We start from the raw sequence: 19,542 nt of genomic DNA on the forward strand, positions 1-19,542 counted from the left end.
GTATAAAGGTTATCACATCAGTTAGCGGGCCTCGTGCGAGTAGCCAATGGTAATTACACTCATTGGGTAAATAGCTTGGATGCTCAGATGTCTCCTTCTCTTGGTAACAGAAGGTTAAGGGTGGGGGAGCTGTTATATCCACTGAAGGCTTTGCTAACTGGAGATGACCACCACTGTAATTCAGGTGCTGTGATGATCGTGGATGCACTGAATGTAGGGGCACTGCTGGTTAAAGATACGGATGCTGATGTTGTTATAGCAACCTCAATCCCCCCCCCCCGAACAACATCTTTTCTTTGAAGCTGTGGACTGCATTGACCCTCCACTCTTAGTAAAATTGTTTGTTAAGTGTTATTATCACAGCACAAGTTAAAAACTGTAGTGCTGCTACAGCAGTGGATGCTAATATATATGAGATCTGAATATTAGCGAGTACTACCCAGACTCCTTTTTTTTTACTCTTCGGTCTGTGTGATGTCAGTGATGTGTGTGATACTACGCTTAATGTGGACACAGCTCTGGCTGTGAGCGCTGAAGCTCCGCCCACCTGTTGTTCATCGTGGTGTCTGAACAGCCAGTCAGGAGAAAGCTGGATTAAGAGGAGGGGGTGATGTATTAACAGGGCTTGTTAGAAACAAAACTGAGGGGCTTCTTCAAGGCCAAGTATAAAATTAATAAGGCTTAACTAATGATGCAAAGCTACTCTAGCAGAATCCAAGAATAAAACACACAGAGCTGAAAATGAGCCTAATAGTTCCAATTTAATGCAAAACTCTAGTAATGTGTTCCATTTTTATTTTAGATTTTTTTCTTCTTCAAATTGCAGAAAATACCAAACTTATCAATAAAGCAATTGTGCAAACAGTCACTGTCCACACATCCAAAGCCTGATAAACCCATATTTGAAGTACAGACTGCATATCATTGACGTAGCTGTAAAATAAGGTTTGGTTGGGGTGGATGTAGCTCAGGAGGTAGAGCAGATCATCTACTAATTAGAAGGTTGGTGGTTCAATCAAATCTTTGTCATGACTGTTATGCATTGACAACTAGACACATTATGAGTGTGTCCTCAGTTCAGATCCACCCTGTGCACAAGTCTGGGCTTCAAAACTGGACTTGCCAAGTCAGTGCATTGAGGTGGTTCCCAAACTTCTTCTAGCATGGACTCACTTCAAAAGCAACAAAAGGAGTACCCTCTGTCTTCACCAACTGTATATAAATCCTCAGCTGAAAGAAGTCCCAAACAAAACTGGCCTTCAATCCAGTCTCTGTAATGTTTGCAGAATGTTTACAGCGCCGTGCCGGTTGGGGAAATTACTCAGCGTTTCTTTTTTTAACCATATGTTTGTGTGTTACTTGATTAACAACTTCAGTGGGAACCAATGGACTGGAGGCTGTGTGCCACATAGAGAGCAGGGCAGCGAGAGACTGCTCTCCCGTGAAATCTGTTTACATTAAAGAGGGAAAAAAACTCAGAGTCTGGAGTTATTATTATAGATGGAAATTAGAAAGCGAGGTGATATTGTTAGAGCCGCACAGTTCACATGAAGAAAAATGCGGGGTGGATGGATAGGTCCACAAAACACCGAACTTAAACAAAAGAGGCCACTCTGCGTTCAATAAAAGCTTTAATGGATATTTATTTTTAATCACAACTGATGAAAGTGCATCAATTATCATAATCGTGTTGATAAAAATGCTTTCTTCTCTGAAGCTAATAAAAATGTTCCCCATTTTATAAAGTTTCCTAACCTCTTAACATCCACCGATGACCCATCTAGGGTTAGGGTTAAGTTTTGTTTTCACTAAGGCTAAATATATTGTGGCATTGCTGACTTCCCCTAAAAAGATTTTCTATTTGGTTCTTCAAGAAAGGTGAAAATATTAGAAAAGCAGGCAGATATCACCAAACCCTACACTTAACCCTGATCTTAGATGGGTGCCAATGATCTGGTGAATGTTAAGAGCTCTAAGGACTTTTACAGAACGCCAAATTTTCAAGCTTTTACACTGTGCAGATCCTCCTTGCTCCACCAATCATAATTTGGCTGCAAGTCTTGTTTCCAGTTTAAGAGTATTAAGTGTCTGGCTAGCAGCTCCTTGTTAAGTGGGATACCAAAAACAGGAAGAAAAAAAATAGATCTAAAGCCATCAGTACCTTGTATTTTTGTACTGTATCAAATATTTGAGCTTAAAAGTTTATCATTTTGGGGTCTGATTGCTACTTATAGTTGACCAATTCTCTTAAAATCACAAAATAATATATTTCAGACAGTCTAGTGTTATTAGAGTGCATTTCATTAGATTTGCTTAGTTCTTGGAAGAATGAAAACTTCAGGTCAACATTTATCATCATTCCATTTTTAATTTTTTGAGGTGAAATTGAGTCAGCAAGCGTGTCTGTGTGTTTAGACTGGACTCCAGCGTAGTAATTGAACACTCCACCCCGGCGATGTGGAGCAGCTGCAGAGTGCAGAGCCTCAGGTTTATCCTCATGTGCTGTAAACAAAGTAACTGCAGTGATGAACTGCACTGCGGGTTCACCCTCAGCTCCAGTCTCGACCGTCTGACCTGCTCGCGTCCCAGCGTCCGGCCTTATTGGAACAAATGTTTTGTTTAAATAATTGAAGGGATGCAAAATAACATGAATAATTACTTGCCTGCACAATTTGTGTCACAGCGTATTAGCGGAGATGCGCCCGTGCTTGATTTGCTGGAGCTTGAAACCAAAAAAACAGAGCTTTGACTGTTTGTTTGGTTTGTTTGCAGGCTATGTTGGAGCTAAGCTTTCTAGGGTGCAGAACAAATGTTTCGGATTTGGGGGATAAATGCTGTCATCGAATAGTTGCTCGAACAACACATCCTTCAACTAAACACTCGTATTGTTTGTTTTTTCATATTGTTTGACATGAGTGAGAGACGAGTGCTGCTGAGATATCATGCAAGACGTTTTCTATTTCAAAAGGAGAAAAAGAGGTTGGAGGTAAGTGGAGGGTGGAGAAAGCGTACACGTGTAGGTCAAGTTTCACCTTATTCCTTTCCAATATTAAACACATTTAAAAAAAGGAACATTTTCTAGGTCATCTACGACATAACAACGGTGATAGTTCAGTTATATAGTGTAGGGAAATTGAATTCTCTTCGTATTTTTAGAAAACGGATGAAAAAAGTTAAGTGCAGTGCTAACAAGGAAGCTAGCAACAGCAACTGTTAGCTTAGCACAATATCTGAAAATAGGTAGAAAAACGTATTTTTAGATATCGGAAGGATTCGAGATCCTTGTTCCTTCGTTCAGAAGCTGCTGCTTTGCCCTGTTTCCTGTGTTTGTGCTAAACAATGCTAAGCTACCCTAAGCTACATCATTGCTTCCATGGGCTCGGCGTCAGTCTGCCCATATAACTTTGCAACATCGAGGATAAGTTGCATTAGTTTAAAGTAGCTTGCTAATGTAGCGATGTAGCTTGCCATCGCCAGTGTGTGAATGTGTGTGTGAAGGGAGGAAGACTGAATGTAGTGTAAAGCGCTTTGGGGTCCCTAGGAACTAAGTAAAGCGCTATACAAATACAGGCCATTTACCATTTTTTACCATTTTATTTATTTTTAAATGACAAACTGCCAACATGCCATGTCATCTCTGGCTGCCACATCCTGATCCTGGATCTGCCGTAGGCTTCTTCCTGCTAAAAGGGAGTTTTTCGTTCCCACTGTCAGAAGTCCCAAAAATTCAGAGAAAACAGGTTTTACATTGCCCAAACACTCCCACCGTGACAACTTTGAATCCAGATCCCAAATCCTAGCAAACTATCGAATCCAAGTCCCACCCTCCAACACACCTGGCAAGTATAAGTGCCAGAAACCGAATGTCCTCAGAGGTCCTAACTGCATTCTGCTGGTCTGCTGACAGATTTAGTTGAAGAGCAGTGTATTATTGCAGACAGTAGACCGACTGCATTTGGCCTCATTCTGTATTTCTATTCACTTCCATCTTGCTGTGATTCCAGTATGGGTTTATGCTCTCCTCCTCCTCCTTTTTTCCCTCCATTTCTTTAAAAAAAAAGCTATCATTTAAACATGTCATGGGCAGTGTTTACCTGCAGTGAACCTTGATTGAGGAAGCCTGTGACTTTACACTGATGCCCTTCTAATCTCTATGACTGGCATGCTAATTTCTCTGACGCTGCCATTCAAAACACAAACATGAAATGTTGGTTTTAGAACTGGGAGACCTGGTAGAGTGAATTTCAAGTGCTTATTCAAATATTTCATTAAAATGTAAATTTTTACAACACCGTACGTCTGGCTGTGCACAAGGCATGACTTAAGAAGTTATGAAGTTATAGCAGCATTTCTCTCTCTGATGCCAATTAACTGCGTATGGGGTGGGGGGTCTGATGGGAGGGGACCGGGGCTTAATGTCCTTACCTTGTTTTATCGCCGCATAACAGCGCGCCAGCAAACGCATCGCATGCAACAGGATTTTCAGATATTGACAGCTGAGATTGGAGGCCTGGACGGAAAAACGAAAGAGTGCATCAAACAGGAAGCCTCCTGAAGATTGGTGGTTAATCAATTCTCTTATCTCTCTCAAAGTGCAAATGAAGTGATTAAAATTAAGTTTAGTTCAGGCCACACAGCCAGCTGCTGGACGTGCAGCTTTATCTCTCCGTCAAGGCTGGAAAACATCTCTGAGGTTCAGTCGGGGTGATACGTGGATCTTTATTGTATGTTGGAATGCATATACTCAAATATCTTCCTTTAAAAACCAAAGAGTAAACTCTTCTCACACATTTGTTTGTTTATTTCACAACACACGTAGTGGGCTTATTGAAGAATAAAATCATTTGGCCTTACTGGACGAGTTCAGTAGATCTTCAGTAATCCATCAGTTGGCTCTTTTAACTTTAAGTTAATTCTTATAATCAGATGAATTACTGAACCAGGCATTTTGATAAATAATGTTCATGTTTAACCTCCTGCACCAAGAAATAAGGATTTCTCCACAGCCTTTTCAAATGTACTTTTTTTTTAATTCACAAAACTTAATTTGTCAGAAAAAAAACTTTAAGTGAAGTGTCAACTTTCCATAAGTGCTCTTTCATCTTTAAGGCAGTTATGCTTTTAGTGACGGATGTGTGCTCCTCACGCACTCATGCTAATTGAAATTTTATTGACTAAAGTAAATTATATATGTTGTATGCACATCACCGTACGTATACTTCTTCGATCCTGTTATGTCTGCAGTCAGCTCCTCAAACTCAACCCTGTATTTTAACATACAACAAACAAACTACAAAGCTAATAATCAGTGACGTGGGATTAAGCGTTGGGGTATTCATCATCAGCGGCCATGACTTGGAGTGTGCAGCTGAAACTGTTATGAAGACCATAACTGAGGAGCTAGCGATGGGCTCAGACACTCAGCATGAAGATAATAAAGAGTTAAAATATATAGCTGGGCAGGTTTAAGTTTGTTTTGAAACATGCTTCACACGCATAAAGCCATTTTCCTCATCAATCACTTATTCATCATCTTTAAGTGTGCGCCTGTCACAAGATGAATCAATGAATAAACAGTGGCATGTTGACATTTAGAGTGTCTATGTAGCTTATACTTTGTAGCCCCCCCCCCCACACACACACACCTACTGCATCAGACGCCGAAACTTCAGCGAGGAGCACCTCCGGGCTCGTATCGCTTGAGGTTCTTCGCTCTCTCCCCTTTTATTTCTTTATTTATTCTCTCATTTTTTAACTTGCAGGGTGGGTGGAGGGGAGTGGGGTGGAGACAAAACGGTTGCAGGTGGTGATGAAAATAAGAGCCATCCATCATTATTTATTAGGCATGAAAAAGATACACAATAATGTAATTTAATCTCTCAGCAGACAATTATTTCCACATATTGATAACGCAATGCGAAAAGTGCCATGAATCCTAATATGATGTTTGCTTTTATTGGTGTATGATACAACCAGAACAAATAATGTAATTGTATCAGCCAGAAAATGTGATTATTTGCACATGCTAACATTATAATACCAATCTGCCGCAGACAATGGTATCATATTATTTTGCTGTGCTTAACTAGTTACAATTTGCATTAAGTTATTATGTCTGGGTGGCAATAAAGACGGCTCTGTCTCCCTCCGGTCGCCGCTTTTCTTAGTTTCTCATTACAGCTTGGTGACGATTTTTAGAAGCTTTCGACTCCAACAGCCGGTGTGATTTTCTGATTTAAAGGGGGGAAACTTTCACATGGTGTTTAAATGCGATTGTTTATACACATCTATATAGCTACTCCCACCCCCATGTGAGCAGCAGCACTCTTTATCTATTTTTTTTGCATGCTGCTTCAAGCACAGGTGACTCTCCAGTGCTCATCCAGCCTGATCTGAGGTTAAAGAAAGTGGCACAATAGACACAATTACTATGCAAATGATGGGTGCCCGAAACAAAAAAACACCTTTTGCATTAAAAAGTAAAATGCTTTAAATATTTGCATATAGGTGCCTCGATTTGGTTATTCGCATCAACATCAAGACGATTAACATTAATGAAGGAGCGGCTTGATGCACCGACTGTCAGGCCACATCAGGCCACCTCTGCAACCTCCTCTGTGTTTTGCATGGCGAGGCATTCACGCCATAGTGAACTAATGACCAAGTCGGCCTGTGTAAAATTAGACCGTGCGTCTACACAAGTGTCTCTCTGACATTAGGAGAATGTTTTATTGATGAGTCATTATTAGCAGTCCAGCAGTGAGGTGAGCTCGATCCATGCCGAAGATGCAAAGTGTTATAATAAAAAATGCCTGCTTAATTATTAATACTCAAAACCTAATCCATCTCTGCACAAAGAATATGTACATATTTTAGTGTCTCATTTGAATTTTTGCAACAAACACACACCTAAAAACCATTAGATGGCCGTGGTAATGACAGGTTTAAATGGGCTGTTTTTTAAGAATTAATGTGTTACTGCCAGTGCACGGCCTGAGCTGAAAGAAAGAGGTCTTCCTGTTTATTCTGTTGCAGAGCGCGCAGCGTCCCACTGCAACGTCCCCGTAGAGAGGCGAGGCGAGCGCACACTGTGTGAAGGCGTCATTCTGCACCGGAGGGTAGAGGAGTGTTTGCAAGTCATTAGTGGTTTGTAAATGATATTTGTTCCCATGTGACATATCATTTGAAATGGTTTCCTAATAATAACACCCACTGATAATAAAATAAGAGGGCCCTCATGTTGTGATTATGCTTTTCATAAATTTGGACTGGAAAGAAAAAGCACAGGGAGACATTTCAATATGAAAAAGAGCTCGAGATATTGATATTGACGCGAGCTCGGATGATACCCTGAATGGCAGCTCAGCTTCGGTTTGACCGGCCGGTGGAAGCTGGAAGAATTTTCAAAATAAAACCTTTTTGTTTTAGCCTGGCTCGGCTTTGCTGTGAATAGAGAGCATCTTTACGCTAAAGCTCTCTGTTCTGTGAGGAAAAAAGGAAAAAAAAAGCTTGAACCGTTGCCTCCTTTCTTAATGACTCCTGACAAATACCCTGTCTTCCTGCGGTGCGTTTCCTGTTCGCCACAGCACAGAGCCGAGACAACTTGGCACGGGACGCAGCGCGCCTGGTGAATAGGGAGCCACGCTGTCGCTCCAACACCGTTCGCCTTGTATTTTATGAAATGAACGAGTGGCTCGGAGATCAATAGGTCCCTGCGGTGAATGCGAACAACGCCGCTGGGTCCTTATCAGGGCCCCGCTGCCAATCTGTGGCAAGCGAAGCCTGCACCTTCCCTGGATACACCATTGGTCTTTGAAATTAAAGTTGACGCCTGTAATCCAGGGAAATGGTCCCTCTACTCTCGCTTAACACCGGTTTAGTTTCACCCCAGCTGATGATAAAGCATGACAGAAATACAGAGCACTATCTTCTTGCTAGGGGTTGATAGGTTCTGCCAGCTTATCAGGAAACAGGCAGCTAACCTTCTTGTGTCTGGCCCGTGGACAAAACTGAGGAGTCAATTTACAAAAGAAACCACAGTGGGTGGCTTGTAAATAAAACCATTCTTTCTGCGTGGAAGACAAAAAGAAAAACTGAGGAGAAAATAACCAATTTTACAACCCACCCAAAAGTGAGTGAATGTATAACACAGGAGGCTAAGCGCTAGTGATAGAGTATATTCATGTAAATCCTCCCAAGCACAGCTGCAGGAAATTGACAGGGATCTACTGGAGCGCTTTGCCTGTAAAGGGTGGGATTTACATGCCTAACTAGGGCTTAACCACCCTCCCTCGAGTTTACCTGTTACTCTCTGGCCTCTGAGCACGCGTCTGGATGTGCTAAGGTTGCACTGCTTATACTTAATGCCTTTTCATCCCCCCTCATATCTGTCAGTCTCAGAAATAAACTCATAAACTCCACCGGGCCTGCTCCGTATCGAAAATTGGTTTGGCGTGACGGCACATCGGAGGTTTTGTTTGTTTCCTGTTCCCTCGAGGCCTCAGAAGTTTCCAAAGCAGCCACAAGATCAGCTCAAGCTAAAAACAAGAAAATACGTGCATACGGCAGGATGTGGTGGACGGCGAATTAGGCCGCGAGGTGCGAGTCCTGCTCCAGGACTGCTTTGTGGGTAATTGAGATCACATTAATTCATGTGTTCCTCCTGAGGAGAAAGTGCAAGTCTTTTCCTTTTGGACAGGATGTGGCTTTGGGCAGTTCGGGACGGTGGGCGTTGCTCCTGGGCTCCACAGCCCCTCAGCTGAATCTCGGTCCCTGCAGGCAGATTCGGCAGACCGCTGACGGCAGTTTAGACTAAGCAGAAAAATTGTTTGGCTTTCTCTTTTTTTTTTTGTTCCGCTTTCTTTTTCGTGAAACTTACATCTGTACACGTACGGCACGAAACCCCAATGCCAAAACAGTCTCAACAAAAACATCGAAATGTTTTCTCATTTGTTTTTTCCTCTCAAGCTAAGATCCTTGCAAATGATTAAACACACACACACACACACACACACACACACACACACACACACACACACACACACACACACACACACACACACACACACACACACACACACAGTTAACACTAATTCTATTAATGCTGTCGTCCTATCACACAGGAACCAAACACAGATGCAAAGTGTTCCTTTTTGCCTTGTGTGTTTTGTATTTCCCTCCTCTTCTAAACAATGATTTTCAGAACTGGAGCCGCCGCCAATAAAATTAATGGGAGACTTGCTGAGTCCATACAGGAAGTGGGCTTTTTAAATAAACACATTGTTTCCAAACTAATCCACACCCCATTGTTTACAGACTGGGCTGGGTGCAGACTGGGCCGGTCCACCTCGATTAACCCCCCTGTCAAGGCCACTCCATTTCTAAACAGAGGAGGAAAAAGATAAAACTGTCAAACAGGAGTTCGCTTTGATGTTATTTTAGGGCAGCATTGCAATCTGTTTATCTTTTGTACAGTGGGGCCTACCTGACTTTATAGCATGAATGTATACAAGGCCAGGCTACGGTTGCCCAAGTAACAGCTCACGTGCCATCTTTAAATGAGATGTTAGAGTAAAATAACAAAAAATATATATATATATTAACATTTTGCCGTTGCGATGATGAATAAAGTCAAATCTAATGAAACTGCTACATTATCCAAACCTTTGATAGGTATGCCTCTTGGGCTAATTCAGACTTGAAAATACTGATGATGCATGAGATTGTAATACCCTACAAAAGCAGAGAGAAACCCCAACAATCAAATGATCCTCTATGAGCAAGGACTTGACAACAGTGGGAAGGACAAACTAAATTTCGGGAGGAGACCTCCAGCAGGATCAGGCTCCAAGAAGGGCAGCCATTGTAGTTGGTTGGGCTTTTCTAAGTGGAGCTTGGTTCTTTCTGGTTCTGTGCAGGTTTGTCCTTCCACAGTGATGCCTGTTGGGTTAACTGGTAATTCTAAACTGGCAGTATCTGTAGCTATCAGTGCCGTTTTGATGGACTATGTCAGCTTTGACATCCTTAGTTGGAATAAGAGTTGAAAAAATGGATGGATAGATGGATAAGCAAAACTAGCTTACTGCTTATAGCTAGCTTGTACTTGTAATATTACATCGGTCCTCCTTTTGCTGCCAAAACAGCAAACAACAGAATAAATAGCTGTATTCTCACACTTTTTTTGTCAGAACCAGCATTGGCTTTTTCAGCAGTTTGACCTACAGTAGCTCCTCTGTAGGATCGGACCACAGAAACCAGCCTTTGCTCCCCACGTGTATCAATGAGCCTTGCTTGCCACTGACCCTGTTGATGGTTCATCACTGTTCTTTACTTGGATCGCTTGTGATAGATGCTGACCACTGCAGACTGGGAACACCCCCACAGCTGCAGTTTCCAGTCTAGCAATCACAGGTTGACCTTGTCAAACTCGTCCTTACAAATTTTGCCTCCTCTGAGGACAAAATGTTCACTTGCTCTCTCATATGTCCTACCCACTAACAGGTGCCATGATGAAGAGATAATCAGCCGGATTCACTTCACCTGTCAGCAGTCAGAATATTCTGACTGATCGATGTGTGAACAATCAAGGTAGCCACCATTCTGCTCTTGCAGTCTTGGTGTTTTGAAACCAGATGTGAGGAATGAGGGGTACCAAAGGACACTGATACGGTACTCATACTCAGTGACTGTCAATCTTCATTTTTGACTCCAGTGGAAATGACAGTTTACAAAATGAATATTATTTGATTTATTAATAATTAAGATCAAGTGAGGAGTAGGATAATTTTTTACATAGACTTTTTTTATGGAACCAGACACGCTGCCCCTCGCTGGTCATCAGAAGTAATGCAGGTTTAAGGCATTCATGAACCGGCTTTATAGAGAGAGAAAACACTGAGGTGGGGCAGACAAGGAAAACACACATTAAAAAGTAGCCTCATGATAGTAGTGTCACATACCTATTCCATACAAAAATTCAAATAAGTAGGATTTCTTTAAGAAAAGACTTCACATCTGATCCACGGAGCACCTGCCATATACCCCATGAAATCTCTGAGTCATGACTTTTGAGCCACAAATATGTGCTAACTGGGTTGAAAGTTAGCACATGACTGAAATGATTAGACTTACTGAACTGACAACAAAGTAACGGCTATTTTAAATTCTGCCATACCCAAGAAATTTGGATTTAAAAAGCTGTGAACATTCTTATTCTTAATTGTGACAATAAAAACATGTTTTAGAAAAAGCACAGCCACAAAGCTCCAAAGCCAGGCTTGTTAATATAGATATATACTGAGACAAGTGGTTTTTTTCTAGAACAAGTGGAAGAGAAGTTCTTGATCCACCAGTTCAAAGTGTTAAACAAACAGGAAAACAGAAGAAAAGCCGGTGTCTCTACATTACATCCCACCCAATATGTTGCTATTTAGTTGAATTAGTAACTAAATACAGATTTGAAACAAATATATCCAAATAAAAATACACTGGCAGGCCATGTCAGAGCCAACCCAAGTATCCTGTTGAGAAATAAATATTTGTAATTCCAAAATATTTAAATATTTTACCTTACAGACTAGTAGCTGTGATGTTCCTTCAGAGTCAGCAGCCCAGCTGAGTGCAAAGGAAAGCGCAGAGGAAGGGTAAGCATATCTGTATTGATCTCTGTGGGGAAACTCATTGCCTGCATTTAACCCCAACCTCAGTATTAGGAACAGAGTAGTGTCTGGGGATCAACTCCTGCCATGAGCCAGTGCCCTTGTTGAGGGTGCCGTGACAGGAAAACTAAAGCAGCATGTTTGTGAAGAAAACTAGCGCTTCAACTGCAACGCACGAACTAAAGAGAGGAAACAGTTGCATACAACTGAAGTTTCATTTCATCAAGTACATTTAGAGGTAGGGGATGTGTTGTGATGTGGGGGAAGATCAACTTGGCTCACATGTAAGTTAGCTAGTTAGCATGAGCAGCTACAGTATGCACTTCACAGTGCAGGCTAACGATAACATTAGCTAATGGAGAATTGTGACCTGACTCACTGACTCAATAATTCAAAATGCATTTTGAAAACAGAGCAGTTTGGGGGAGACTGTTTTGCTAGTCAAGGTTTATGTTACATAAATGCAACATATCTGCTAAAAAATAAGTGTCAGGTAAAATAATCAGTAGTAAAAAGGATGGGATATGATATTCCTGCTTCCTAAACTTTGTGCTCTGTGAACAATCATGGGCTGGATGCATAAAACTGTAGATTTATAGCTGCGTCTATGTCCAAAGTCATATTTGCATACATTCTCTTTTGTCATATTTATAAAGCTGCGTATTGCTAGAGTCTGTTTCAGAGGCCTGTCACAGTCTTTTCCAGTCTCTGCATTAACGTCTGACTGAAACTATTTTTTTTTCCCCACGCTTTTTATATAAGAAAAAAAAAGAATGACATAAAAGCCATTATGCAAAAAACTTCTCAACTTTTCAAAAGTGGATAAAACCATTTTTAACATAATTGTAGAAACGACATCTCAGCATCCAGCCCCCGGTTGGCCCCGGCGGCATTTAAGACCAGTCACACTCGAGCTGTGATGGGGACTTGTACACTAAAGCACCTAACGCTACAGCCTGAGAAACATTGCATTATAACAGCACCGATGGAACTGTACCTGCATTTTTTTTGCAACTTTTAAGCAAACCTCTGCTCTCTGAAATCAAATGCACCATTTATGGCAGAACCAGCCACAGACGTTCAGCTCGTCCATAGTTGGCCTCTCAAGTTAAGATGCTTAACCTTATGTGCTCAAGGTTTTGTGGCGTTTGTACAAAAATAAAAAAATAAGTATTTTCCAAGAAATATCAGCATGTTCACTAGAAACTGTTTTGTGTCAGGTTTTCTTACTTCTTACTTTCTTTCTTCCAGAATGAAGCTGGAAGTCTAATTTTCCATAACCAAATATTCACAGAAGTAAAAACACAGCAAGAATACAAACATCCAATGATTTCACATAAAAAACTTTAATAGGACTGTAAAAAAACTTTTTCCTCATGTAAATATTAACTTTATAAAACACAGAATGTCTTCTATTAGCATGCAGGGGCCCTTATGTAATGAATATACTTTGCATGATCAAATTATAAGCCCGAAATTCAAAATATGTGCAGATAACCAGAACCACTCTGTCAACCCCTCTCACTTATCGCCTCCTGCATCGTTTTTTTTTTTGTTTCAAATCCTACCAGTCACTTATACTTCCATTTACATAATGTCCGATGAGAAAAATTTGTCAGAGGGATTGCAATTCATATCTCCGCTCCGTGCGCTCGCTGGCCCTAATACTTCAGTTAGCTACCTCACATTTACATTTCAATCAGTGATTATAGCCTCTCCTCCTCTCACCCCGCGGAAAGTAAATACAGGACTTCAAAATATTGGTCTAAGCTGCATTTTGCAGGGACCAGAGGGACGGCATGAATATTCTGTTTGGTACACATTTGCTGCAAGTGCATCCTTTAATAGCTCGCTGCTCTTTGTGCTGCGCACTGTGCCACTGAAACTGCCAGGAGCCTCAGACGTGCTAAAAGTGTCTCATTTTGGCTTAAAGTGGCCACCAAATGCCGTGCGACGCTGTTTAGTGTCCGGCGCACTCACTATTTACACTGATCACTCTGTTCTGTTTGTTCAGGCACAGATTCAAAGCTACTGCCTTATGTCTTCACACCCTGGGGTTTGTCTCTCGGTACGTTTCTGAAAATGACACTCCAGCGCACGAGCGCACTTCCTGCGTGTTTTCATACAGCTGCAGCAATTAAACACATCGGCGTGGAAAAGGTCAAGCGAGTGGAAAATGTGTGTTTTGTTGGTTTACTGTTAACCGCGACTGTGAGATGAGCGTTTGACATGTTTGTTCCTTGGTGTTTTCGCGTAGATGGCTCTGTTTATAATAAAGGAACAAAATGCTGTGTGTGGTGTGTGTGTGTTTTTCAAAAGCTGACACCCACACAGGCAGCTGCTGATGACAAATGCTGGGCTCCCTGCAGTTGCACTGAAGCCTCGCACAGAAAGCAGGTTATATCTTCACTGTGCTGGAAGCCACAGTAGGAAAGTCTGCTACATTTGGAAAAGCTCACTTCCATGTCCTCCACCACTGGACGCCTGCTGTCTGTTGACTTCTCTGTCAGTGGTAACCCAATATCCAACCTAATGGGGAAAAGTCTGTCAGTTGATGAGTCATGGAGAAGCTCACGATCATTACTTTTTAATTGCTCTCCGAGTGGAGTTTTCTTCGCGTCGGGCCCGGCACTATAAGGTGAGCAGGGAACTGTGAAGCACGGAGGAGAATTGTTTGTGTGTTTTCTTGTTTGCTTGTTTTGGAACGGCTCTGCGACTCATCTATCACGGAGCGAGTAGAAAAAAAGAAAAAAAAGAGACAGATCATAATAATCACACTTTGCCACAAACTGCTCTCCGCGGCCCTCTGTTTTCCCAAGTCTGGTTACACACATGTTGGCTCTGCAGAATATTCAATAGACATTTATAGGAAATAAATTAGGAGATGAATGCAAACCATATGGCATTCAGAGGTTTATTTGTAAAGCCCCTGCATCAAAGCTTTTTCCAGATCACACCATATTAGCTATGTTTTTCCAGTCCAGCAAAATCAGGAAGGTAACCACAGACTTCCCTGATGGGAAACATATGAGCGGCAGTTTGCCGAGACGAGGAGCCTCATACATGGACGAGGCATCATCAGGGAGCATCAGTAAAAACAATTATTCCCTGCATGTCTGGATGTCATATGTCACCCCGGGTTGACTTTTATAGGAGGGGAGAGCGGTGGAGCTGCGTCACTTCTTGGAGAAAACCTTTGTAGCCTCACAGTGCCGCCACCCCCCCGCTAGATTAACACTTCTTTGCATGTGAGGCAGCCTGGATGCCTGTGTGGGGTGTGGGCTTGAAGACAGACAGGGAAGCAAGCCAAGAGGAAACGCCAGTGCCCAGGGTATACACTTCCACCCCTGCATGAGGGCAACCCCCCCGACTTCCCACCCAAGCATTTCATATAGGCCAGACGAATTTACGGTTTCATGCATTTCAGTGTGACAGCAGCAGCCCTCCTGTGTGTGACGGCTCCAACAAGCAGCGGTCTGCTGACACCCGGGGTGGTTTCTCCTTCTTCGCTGTTGATCTTGGGCTCGCGCTGCACACGCTCAGAGGGCCTGCCAATGTCAGACATGGAGCTCCACACCGCCGAGAGTCCACAGCTCTTTACCAGGGAGGTATCATTTCTGCTGTGGAGGCGCAAGATGTCAAGAGTGAGCTTGGTTTGCGGTTGCTTTTCCAGAGCTTCAAAGTCTAGAGTCTGCATTCGATGCAGACTGTGGTAGGATCCGGTTCTTGTCAGCATAGCGTGGGGTCAGTCTCTCTTTCTGCATTGCGCACACACATAAGCTCCCTATGTGCTCAAAGTGATCAGAGCCTGCTGAGGGCCATCGGGGAGTTTACCTCGGGACAGACAGAAAAGCACTTCCAGGAAAAGAAAAGCCGGGGATTCCTGCTGAGGGAAAATGCATCAAAGCGCCTGACTTAAGGCTATAATTAGCCGCCGCGGTGTTTGAAATGTGGATGAAGTCTTTGGAGAAACTGAATTGTTTATTTATTTGTTGTTGTCGTCATTTTTTTCCCTCCAAATGAGTAAATTCACAGGGTTTGAGCGCGCTCAGGTTTGGCAGCGGTGCTGGGCGCAGTTGGTGTTCATTAGACGATTAAGACAAACATTAGAGGTGCCATGTCACAGAAAATTACTTAGTTTGCGGGAAGAAAGTGTTTAATTTTTCCCTTAGTTCTGTCTTTCAGGTTACGTAAGCGATTCAGTCCACTTTCTGATGATGTATGATATCCTAAACTAATACAAATGTCTCCTGTCTAGTAGTCCAGCCCCGCCAGCGCCCACGCTGCTGGCTTTCTTAAAAACCACGGCCTTCAGAAAAAACTTGGTGTTGTCCTCCCTTGAGAGAGAACAGAGGAAAAAAATCCTCTGTTCTGCTGACAGCTCTCCGCTTCACCAGCTTTTTTTGAATAAAACGATTTATAGATATTTAAAAATTTATTGATGTTTTCATGCTCCGTATGTGTGTGCGGAGATTTTATAATAAGGCACATTCGACAGCATGTTCCCCATTGTAAAATAATCTCCGGTGCCACGGATTTCATGAAAAGGAAAACATTACTAACAGCATGAACATTTTTTTTAAGTATGAATGATATTTGCACAAGTCAAACTGTTTCACAGCTCCGGTTTAATGTGGAACCGTGTTCCAACTAAGCACTGCTGTCAGAGCGCGCAGGGACCGCAACCATCGGCTCACATGGAAGTGCTTCGGCTCCGAGCAATCACGGCTCAGTTTACCTTGGCTACTCTATACGTTGCACCTTTGCAGCACCTCATCAACACAACGAGAAACAGAGAAAGTCATTTCTTGGCAGCCGAGGAGCCGCCTCTCAATCGGTGGAAGCACGGCTGCCGTCGCTGTGTGGGAAACATGCGACGTCCCCCGTCGAGTTAGCTTTATCAAATCTTGACGCTGCCATGTTTCTCGACACAGGATCAAATAACATTTAACTCTTATTTTTTTTCTAGCAGATGAAGTCAGTATGCAAAAGCTTAAGAAAAGCCACCTCACCACATGGGAGAAACTAAAGATAACTCTGACAGATTTAAATGTGAAACAGGTATTTGCGCGCTGTCGAAACCAGAAGAAGTGCTTATAAATATTCTCGGAGTGATTGGATCCATAAGGTGGGTAAATTTGTTTCTGTTTTTTCATCTACAAAGGCAGAAGGCAGTAGCAACTGGTTGCTTAGAGAGGCCTGCCAAGTCCAATGATATTCTTGGGCTTAGATCAAGTTTCCCTAAATATGGACAACAGATTCGTGCTTTTAAAAATAACACATTTATATTGTGCCACAATGAAAGGAAGGATATTTGGAAATCATAACATGTTAACACTAAAAAATCCACAAAAAGGACTCCAGATGACAAGAAATCCGTTGAGTTTGTTACTGTGTGCGTCTCATCGTAGCTTCGTGTGTTCATAATAATCGGCAACGACCCACGGGAGAATTGACTTTAGCAAGGAGACGTACTGGCAATTTAACACCAATTTATTTAGCGTTTGTGACACCTAAACAATAACTTCATGTCAGCTACATGATAAATTCATGAATACTGATTCAGTCCTTATGTCAGCTTTCATTAGCCGCGCGTGCGAGCTCGCTATCACTTCTGGTATGAAGCTGTGAAAAAATGCATTTGCACAACGTACAATTGTCGCGGAGAAAAAACCAAGATAAATGTTTTGCTTTTAGTGATGTCATGCCTGTGAATGCATCTGCAACTCAGATGCATTTAAACATTCTTGGCACTTAAAAGTTCTCTATTGGACGTGAGACGCATGAATTTGATCAAATGTGAGGGAAAAGGCAGCTTATCACAACTGATACTTGAATTTTGCTCCACCAGTGTCCTTTTTCATGGCCTCTTCCAGTGGAATTGACACTCTCAAGTGTTGCTTTGCTGAAGGAAGCAGCAGGATGAATATGGAGCTTTACAGGATTATTCAGTGTGATCTGATTTCACCAAATGCAATAAAAAAAAATTGGACCACATTTCATTATTCAGCAGAACAACTCTCCCAAACACAGAGCCAAAGCAAACAGAAAGCTTTTCATGGAGAAGAGGTGGGATATTCTGGCCAAGTCATTCACATGATTTTGATCTGACTGAGCTGCATTCCAAGTGAAAACCAAAGTAAATGAGCTAAGAGTGACTCGGAGCGCATCTTCAGGGAGAATACAAGCATCCGCTGGTCTTTGTGGGTAAAATGTTTAATGAAGTCACTGACTGAAAAGCAATGTTCTGGGAACAGATTTTATTAAATGCCTAAATTTCAAGTAGATTTAGATCTGAAACATCTGGGAAATGTAGCCTTTCTAAACAAACACCGCTCAAATTAAAGCTAAAGTTTGGAGCTTTCATCTAGTATCCAAGATTTGTCATTAAGGAAAAAGAAAAACAGCTCAACAGTTGACATACTTACACTCTGGACTGTATCTTCAAAGCAAGATGCTATATAAAAAATATATATATATATATTTAAATCACAACAGCTGGCTCAAAGTGCTTTATATTGTAAGGTAAAGATCCTACAATAGCAGAGAGAAAGCCCCATCAGACAATCTCCTATAAACAAGCATTTGGCAGTAGTGGGAAGGAAAAACTCCCTTTTAACAGGAAGAAACCTCAGCAGGTAGGGGCGGCCATCTGCTGCGAGAAGAAGCACTCAGTGCATCATAGGAAAATCGCCAGCAGCCTAGATATATCTGAATAACTCAGGGAGGTTTCAGGGTCACCTGATCCAGCCCTAACTACAAGTTTTATCAAAAGGGAAAGTTTTAAGCCTAATCCTAAAAGTAGGGACAGCGTCTGTCTCCTGAATCCAAACTGGGAGCTGGTTCCAAAGAGGAGGGGCCTGAAAGCTAAAGGCCCTGCCTCCCAGTCTACTTAAAGTTGCTCCACATCATCGCCTCTGTTTGGTTTCCTGCGTGTGAACTGAGTTATGTTTGAACCATCGATTTCTTTTTTCACTGAATAATGTGACGCTGAGTGTCCCTTGAATTTCCCTTGATATTGTCTCGCTTATTTGCTCTTCCATTCGACTCCACTTGAACATCCTTTCTCCCCAAATAACAAGCACAAAAAGCACTGATCCTCATCCTTATTTAAACCCCTCTCACATTAATCATCAGTTCATCAGATCACTTGTCTTTGTGTTTGCCTCTCACGACAGATGAGAGTCACCTCCAAATAACGTCTTCATCGCACAAGTGCCGAGCGCAGAAAGTCTCACAGTTACCCGTTTCTTTAACCAATGTTACCATCTGACAGCCTTTCAAAGTCAAACGTAGTGTCTGCTTCAATAATTGAAGCTGTTTGTATTTCAAATAGAATATTTCATTTACAAAAAAGAAGAAGAAGAAGAAGTCATATGTAGAGCAATACCGCTGGATAGACGGCTTTACATTAATGATAGAAAAGAGTTACTGCAGCAGGCGCACCCCCCACCTTTGAAACTGATTATATTTTATGATTAAAAGAATAAAACTAACTGAATAACCCTGAAAAACTCCAGTTTTTATTGACATTTTTTTTTAACCACAGTGGATTTTGGCTTGCAAACAACACGGGCGATTCTGTTATTGTTGTATTCTTTAGATCAAAGGAGGCTTTAATAAGGCCATTATAAATACATCTGAAAATTCACTCTGATATTCAGCAAACAAATCAATACAGGATGTGCACCATTCATTAGTCTTTTATTGCAGCACTGTAGGCCGTCTCTGAGGTACCACGGAATAATGAAGAAAAACCACACAGGGCTTCTGTGCCCCCGCTGTGTTCAAAGTCAGTCATATCCATACTTTATAATTGAAATAAAGGTAATTTCTCCATCCATTTGAGCTGCGCCTTGCATTCTTCTGGTGTTGAATAAAATAA

This window comes from Rhamphochromis longiceps, linkage group LG5 (genome assembly GCF_057381845.1).
Source record: "Rhamphochromis longiceps isolate RC_006_pf linkage group LG5, R_longiceps_female_GT1.1, whole genome shotgun sequence".
Taxonomy (NCBI): Eukaryota; Metazoa; Chordata; class Actinopteri; order Cichliformes; family Cichlidae; genus Rhamphochromis; species Rhamphochromis longiceps.